General features: G+C 40.2%; 1 protein-coding gene across 3 annotated transcripts in view; it reads right to left on the bottom strand.

The window, feature by feature from the left end:
• Positions 1-8,259, bottom strand: part of LOC120246957 (phospholipid-transporting ATPase IB-like) — a 205,002-nt gene that overhangs the window by 89,746 nt on the left and 106,997 nt on the right. The window lies entirely within an intron of this gene.

Genomic DNA, 8,259 nt, shown 5'->3' with positions numbered 1-8,259 from the left:
GGTTCGTGGGTTCGAGCCCCGCGTCGGGCTCTGTGCTGACTGCCAGCTCAGAGCCTGGAGCCTGTTTCAGTCTGTGACTCCCTCTCTCTCTGACCCTCCCCTGCTCATGCTGTCTCTCTCTCTCTCCTAGAAATAAATAAAACATTTTAAAAAAAATTAAAAAAAAATCAAACTGCCCTCAGGGGAACTTAAAAAAAGAAAACAAAGAGATATATAAACACGAAGGTATCGGTCAGGAGTCTGTGGTGACCATAACAATCAAAAGCTAAGTGACTGAAAATAACACATGGTTGGTTGATTCTTTCCTGTGGAATGTGTCCAATGCAGATGACAATAGTGTTGATCCCTTTTCCCCCCTCAGACAAGCTACAAAAGCAAATTTCGCATACCTGAAATATTTCAGACTAGCAGACCCTGCCTACACAAAATACGTAACAGACATTCCAAGGGAAAAAGCAGCAAATTTTTTCTCTCTTATTTATCCCTTATGTATCCAGTCACTAAATAAATGGGATACACACCTCTACCCAAGATGCTAAGGGACACAAAGGTTTTATTTTCTAGTAAGTGATTGATCACCCCCCTCCCACAAAACAGCTCCTATAAACATAGTTTAAATTTAAACCTTTCAAATTTCAGGTGAGATTATTAAAACCTGAGGAGTTTCCTTGACTAGCACACACTCCAAATTTTAAGACAGAAGCACTGATGGGAAACCTTTGGCTTCATCATGAGGAAAATACAATGAATTAACATTGATACACTGTAGCTATAGTATGAAAAGTTACCGAAGTAGAGGATGTTCCAGAAACCATTTGTAAGTTTAGTTTCCATCGAGAGCCACTCATTGTTCTACTGGAAAAACTACAATGATAATAACTTCACCACTTTGTCTGGCAAGGGCTTTTATATTTAAACTATGATATTTGGGGGGGGGGGGAAGAAAATCTACCTCATAATGAATACCAAATTTGACTCTTCATACTTTCAAATCTTAATTCTATCCTTTGGGCCAATGAAGCTCTCCAAATACAGAAGACAACTATCAGGGACCCCACGAAGCCTGCTCTTGCCCTTGCTCAACATCCTTGAATCCCTCTGTGCTTCCGTGAGGCGGTTCTGGGCCTTTCACCAAAGCTCCACATCCATTCTGACCAGTTGTCGGCAAGGATGTAGAGAAAAGGGAACGCCTGTGCACTGTTGGTGGGAATGCCAACTGATGCAGCCCCTCTGGAGAACAGTGTGGAGGCCCCTCAGAAAGTTACAAATAGAACCACCCTACAGCCCAGCAATTGCACTATTAGGTATTTACTGAAAGGATACAAAAATTCTGAGTTGAAGGGGCACATGCGCCATGATGCATTATCAACAATAGCCAAATTATGAAAAGAGCCCAAAGGTCCATAGAGGTGGCATGCGTGTGTGTGTGTGTGTGTGTGTGTGTGTGTATGCACATATATACACACACACATACGCATGCAATGGAATATTAATATTACTCAGCCATCAAAAAGAGTGAAATCTCGCCATTTGCAATGATGTGGATGGAGCCAGAGTGTATTACACTAAGCAAAGTAAGTCAAAGAAAGACAAATACCATATGATTTCACTCATACGCAGAATTTAAGAAACAGAAGAGATGAACATAGGAAAGGGAGAAAAAAACTGAGGAAAGCAAACTGTAAGAGACTCTTAACTATAAGGAACAAACTGAAGGTCGCTGGAAGGGAGATGGGTGGAACATGGGCTAAATGGGTGATGGGTATTAGGGGGGTATTGGTTGTGACAAGCACTGGGTGGTGTATGTAAATGATTAATCACTAAATTCTACTCCCGAAGCCAATACTGCACTGTATGTTAAGTAATTAGAATTTAAATAAAAACTGCAAAAAAAAAAAAAAAGAGGATGATCACTATTCTGATTTTGGATCTCCCTCCCATACATGAAAATAAATCCTAAAATAATAGCAGTCTTTTAATACCTATCTGTTAAATGAGCTTAAATTAATAAAACACTTTAGGTCATGTTCCATGTGCGAGTAAGCCAAATTACCCTAATCTTGAAAGTTTAGGGTTATACCCAATTGATGATCTTTACATTCATGTCCGGCAAAGCTTATCTTGTCATTTTATTGGCTGAAAAAACGTAGATGTCTCATAGCTATCTAGTCACAAAAACTGAAGGGCCAAAATTCTACTCAGGGTAAGAAAAGAAGTCAATATGGGGGCACCTGGGTGGCTCAGTCGGTTAAGCGTCCGACTTCGGCTCAGGTCATGATCTCAAGGTTCGTGGGTTCAAGACCCGTGTCGAGCTCTGTGTTGACAGCCAGCGCAGAGCCTGGAGCCTGCTTCAGATTCTGTGTCTCCCTCTCTCTCTGACCCTTCCCTGCTCACGCTGTCTCTCTATCTCAAGAATAAATAAACCATTAAAAAAAAAAAAAAAAAGAAGAAGTCCATATGCTGTTTCCGGGCACAAAAGTACTAAGAAAACGCAGCCCCTAACACACAGTTTGAGAAATTCAAAACAGACATTAAACAGCTCTTTTTTTCACCCAAATGGACATTTTTACCTTCCAAACTATATTATTTCACATGTCAACTCTCATTGTGATTTTTAATCTATAACATGGAAACAAATAACAAATTCAACAACAATTTAGAAAGAGCACATCATAGATTCCAACCTATAAAACAAACACTCTAGTCACATTGGACTTGATTTAAAAATTGTAGTACTTTTATCATCTATTTTCATGGAATAAGAATATACAAAGATAAATAAACCAACAGACTGGAATAATGTCATGGTTTTTCCATGGGAACACACTACTGACTTACCAATATAATCAGTGCTAGAAATAAAAAATAATGGTTTCCACTCTAAATTTATAAAACAGGGGCGCCTGGGTGGCTCAGTCGGTTAAGCGTCCGACTTTGGCTCAGGTCATGATCTTGCAGTTCGTGGGTTCGAGGCCTGCATTGGGCTCTGTGCTGACAGCCAGCTCAGAGCCTGGAGCCTGCTTCGGATTCTGTGTCTCCCTTGCTCTCTGACCCTCCCCTGCTCATGCTGTCTGTCTCTCTCTCAGAAATAAATAAAACATTTTAAAAAATGTAAATAAATTTGTAAAATAGCTTCAACATATTGTATGGCGTAGGTATTTTCTCATATATAAAAACAGGTTTTCTTACTATATTTGTGTTTGGAATTCTCTGTGTAAGCTACTTACAGGTAATCTCATATGCATTAATTATAATTTATTCAACAAATATTTATGCCCCTACAGATGAACTAGGCACCATTTTTGATACGGAAAATAGAGCAGAGAATAAAATACACAAACATTCCTGCATTCATGAAGTTTACATACCAGTGGAGAGGAGACAGACAGTAAACCAAGTAAGTAAAACATAAATTATGGCATATGGTGATTAAGAACTAACGTTTTTTTTAAGTTTACTTATTTATTTTGAGTCAGTGGAGCCTGATGCAGGGCTTGATCTTATGAACCATGAGATCATAACCTGAACCAAAATCAAGAGCTAGACACCCAACTGACTGAGTGCCCCAGGTGCCCAATAAACTGAATTTTCTAGATTCACTAGATTTCTCTCTTCTAATTATGTTTACCTGAGTGCCACTGATTAAGCAATTATAACAAATACTGTATGACACCCTCCAAGTACCTCAGCTTTTTTATTTCTGAAGGACATTCAATAAGCAAATTCTTGGTCCAAATTGTAAGAAGCCTTTCTATACCTGTTAATGGCATATAAGGATATTAGACAGTTTCCTTCAGTAAGAAAACAAGTATAACACTGGAAAATGTGATTAAAAACAAACATTTCAGCCCACCAGAAAATGACCAAAGGTGGAAAAGAACTTGACACATGTTTATTCATGAAAACCAGGTAAGTGCAGCCAGCCTGTGACCTTGTTGCCTGGAGGTATTCCTCTTCCCCGACCTGGGAGTGAGGGAAACTCTGCAGATTTACTATCAAGACACAGTGGACATGGTTTGGAGCAGATTAATAAACACCCACATCTTTACGAGTTGGGGTGGCTCGTTCAGTTCGGGGGGGGGGCAGCAAATCAGCTAGAAATTTAACAGGGGGATTGGGCAACAGAAGAATCACGAGAGGGCTGAGGTAATAAACTTTCCACATATTCTGAACTGACCGCTGAAGTAAGGATATGCAAAGAGCCCAGAGAGGCTTTCAACGTGTTATGCCTCTGAAAGCATTCCTCCAACCAACGTAGGGCCCTAGCAGCAAGGGTATGACTCGTGTAGACACAGACCTGTCTCAGTAACTGGGTGAGGACTAAAGTCCGCAGGCACAGGAGAAACTGCTAGAAAGACGGGCTTAAAAGCAAAAGCAAAAACAAAAACAAAAAACCAGCTGAGAAAAAGATATCAGTAACTGCAAATGAACAGGGAAACAGATTTCACAGTCTGAGTCCAGGCAAGTTACTAAAATGCCGAACCAGCATGCAGAAGAAGAATAAATTAGAATCCAGAGATACCACAATGTATTTTCCTACCATATCCACTTTTACTCTGAATAAAACAAAATCACTAGACGCGCCAAGAAACTTGAGAGTATTTGTTTCCGTACACAGTAAACAAAGCAGTCAGTAGAAGCTGACTGAGAATAGACCTGATGTAAGATTTAGCAAAGGCTTCAAAGCAGCGTTATAAATATGCTCACAGAATTAAACTATGTTCAGAGAATGAAAGAAAATGGTGATAATGAGGAGTCAACAAGCAGGATATCCCAACAGAAGAAGGGAAACTATTAAAAAATAGAAACTCTAGGGATGAAGTGAAAAATACACTTCATAACTTAAAATCAGATCTGAGATAGTAGTGAATTTGAAGTTACATCAATGGAAAATACGCACTCCTAAAAGAAAGGAGGTGAAATTAAAAATGCAGTGGCAGTGCCACATGTCTGTAATCAACCTCAAGCATCCAATCATACATGTGATTAGAGTCCCAAAACAACCCAGTAACAAAGAGAAAATCTGGAAAGTAGGAAGAGGAAAATGACACATCACATATAGGGTAACAACACTGTGAATTTCTCATCAGAAACAAGGGAGCCAGAAGACCAGAGAATGACAAAGTACCGAAGGAAAAAAATCAGCCAAATATTTTCTTTGATAATAGCTTTAAGTTAGAAATCAGTAACAGGGAATACCCACATGTGTGAGAATTCAAGACTTTTAAATAGCCCATGAGTCAAAAAGGAAATCAAGCAAAATTAGAAAATATTGTACTTCACTGAGAACAAACTGAGGACTGAAGGGGGTGGGGGGAAGGAAGGGGGTGATGGGCATGGAGGAGGGCACTTGTGGAGATGAGCACTGGGTATTATATGGACACCAACTTGATAATAAACTATAAAAAAGTTAATAAAAAATAACAGAAAATATTGTACCTTGAACTGAATGATAATGAAAACACAACATATCAAAATTTGTGAAATGAAATTACATCAATGCTTAAAGATTTTTATCTTGAAATGCTTATAGTAGAAAATTTTAAAAATGTACATCAATGGTAAAAGTTTCTACCTTAAAGAATGAGAAGAAAGCAATTTCAATCCAAAGAAAAAGTAGAAAATAATACAGATGAGTATATATTATATTGTATATCAGAATATTATAGCATTGTATATTACGATCATATGCATATATTATATAATTATATGTTATATATATAATGTTACATATACATTATAAACATATATCAGAATGTAAGTAAAACACTGGACAGATCATGGAGTTGGCTTTTTGAAAATATCAGCAAAATTGGTAAAGCCCTAACTAGACTGATCAAGGAAAAAAAGAGTAAATTATACGTAAGAGGAAGGGAAGGAACACCACCACATATCACACAAAAGTAACAAATAAATGTTGTGAAATAAATATTGTGAATATTGTGAAAAACTTCATGCCAACAATTTGACAACCAGATCAAATGGACAAATTCCTTGAAAGCCACAAATCATAAAACTGAAGAAGTAGCAGAAAATATTTGGTTAATAAATTGAATTACTCATTAAAGCCTTCCTACGAAGTCCAGATCCAGGTGGCATCAACAGTGAAGTCTATCAAACATTTTAGGAAGAAATAATACCAAATACCACAGAAAAGGCAGAAAACGGAGGACAAAGAAACACCTCCCAAATCAGTTCATCGGGTTAGAATTATCCTGATGTCAAAGCCACTCAAAAACTTGAGATAAAGCCACAGACAAACGTCTTTCATGAGTACAGACCAAAAATTCTTAATGCAATTTTAGTAGAGTATACAGAAGACCCCAGTCATACAAGTCTGAAGCCATGAAGAGGGTGGGAGACAGACTGTACCCCCTTCTCTACCAGCACCCCCTCTGTAAGTGCGGTTTCAGCCAGGTCCGTACCAAGTTGTTTTCCTCAGTTCAGGATGTACCTCAGTCAACGGACTTCAGTTTTGTGTTCACTTAGGTTTACGGTTTCCCCGATGGGGACACTCAAAGGAATGATGGAACTAAGTGGAGAAACGCGGACGGTGGACCGCATAGACCTGGAAAATGGAGAGTTGGGGTCTTGGTGGGCTGACGAGTGACCCCTGCAGAAGCTGGGCAGGGAGGAGAGTGAGGTCAAGCTGGACAGTGCCCTGCTCCTCCCTGCCGGACCCGCCCGGGGGGGGGGGGGAGCTGACTGTCTGCTCCAGCCCCCTGCTCCTATAGAGGCAGCCCGCCCCCCAGGACCCTCCCCTTTCAGGCACAGCGACTCCTCCCCTCCTCCAATCCCTTTGGACCTCGGGGTAGAACAGCTTTTTCCACCGCTACCAGCATGTATACGGGCCTTCCGGTTTCATCCCAGGCTCCTGGCTGCAAGCGTCTTTCAGAGCCAAACACAGTGTCCCATTTGCTGCGGTTTCTGGGAGAAAGCGTATGTGAAATGTCCTCTGGATGCAGCCAGATGAAGATGCGAGGTCTCCCAGGCCCCCCCCCCCAACCTTGCAGCCAAAAGGGGATCTATCCTGGGGATAAAGCCTGCCCCAGATGAATCAAAACGGAGACACCATTTGAACCCTCTGAAAAACCATGAGTCAAGGCAGATTTAGGACAAACCACCAACAGCAAGCCAACTGCTGGAATGCCCATCCTTTGTGGCAAGCTTAGCCTTGTGTTTCCCTCCACTCTTCTTCTTCAACTATGTCCGGCCCTTGCTTCCTCCAACATCAGTAGGAAGCTCAGGTGGAGACACGGTGAACATTCCTTAAAATACTGTTATAAAGCAAAATGAAAATGGATCGATAAAATCTAAATACCCAAAAGAAACAAATAATTCTGGTGAATTGACTGTTGACAAATTTGCTTGCTTCCCTTGGAGTTAGCTTTACCTACAGAATTCTCAGGAACGTGAGCTGATAAATTCTCGTTCAGCCCAAAGGCAAATTTGAATTCAGCTTTCTGTCATTCCTGTCGGTTCTAACTGATGGAAGACGACGTCGCCAAGACTCCTGAAGGGTAAACTACAGTCATGTCAAGTGAGAGAGGAATGAGGAACAGAAGCTGCTGGATTTTTGTAGCAGATGCTGAACAAACGTGAACAAAGGGCACCTGAGGGAGACGCGTGAAGCATATAGGAACCTGACTGATTGAGGGGCAAGCCTATACTAATACTTACAAGTCCAAGCATCAGAATGTCTTTATAAGTGGTCCATTTAATACTTTTATTCAGGAAAAAGGAACAATTATTCTTTACTTAATTTTCCTAGTTTCATCCATCTTTGTTGTACATGATTTGCCTTTTTAAATTCATGTTTAGACTTCCAATAATACTGATAACTTCATTTTTCTCTAGACCTCAGTGGATTTTTTTTTCCAGATTTGCCCCTCGCTATAAATAGAGGATCTTTGGGGCACCTGGGTGGCTCAACAGGTTAAGAGTCCGACATTGGCTTAGGTCATGATCTTAAGGCTCATGAGTCGGAGCCCCACGTTGGGCTCTGTGCTGACAGCTCAGAGCCTGAAGCCTGCTTCGGATTCTGTGTCTCCTTCTCTCTTGGACCCTCCCCTACTCATGCTGTCTCTCTCTCAAAAATAAACTTTAAAAATCTTCTTACTGAAGACATCTTTCATCTGGTCAATGCATCAATAAACAATTTATCACTGAAAAATTATAGTCTGCTTTCTAGTATATCTTAAGCTTGATGATTAGACTCAGGTGTCTCCCTTCAACTTGAGCATACATTTTACCAATTAG

This window comes from Hyaena hyaena, unplaced genomic scaffold, assembly GCF_003009895.1.
Source record: "Hyaena hyaena isolate Hyena2069 unplaced genomic scaffold, ASM300989v1 scaffold_11, whole genome shotgun sequence".
Classification (NCBI taxonomy): Eukaryota; Metazoa; Chordata; class Mammalia; order Carnivora; family Hyaenidae; genus Hyaena; species Hyaena hyaena.
The sequence above is the reverse complement of the archived record's forward strand: the minus strand, read 5'-3'. Positions and strand labels throughout refer to the sequence as shown.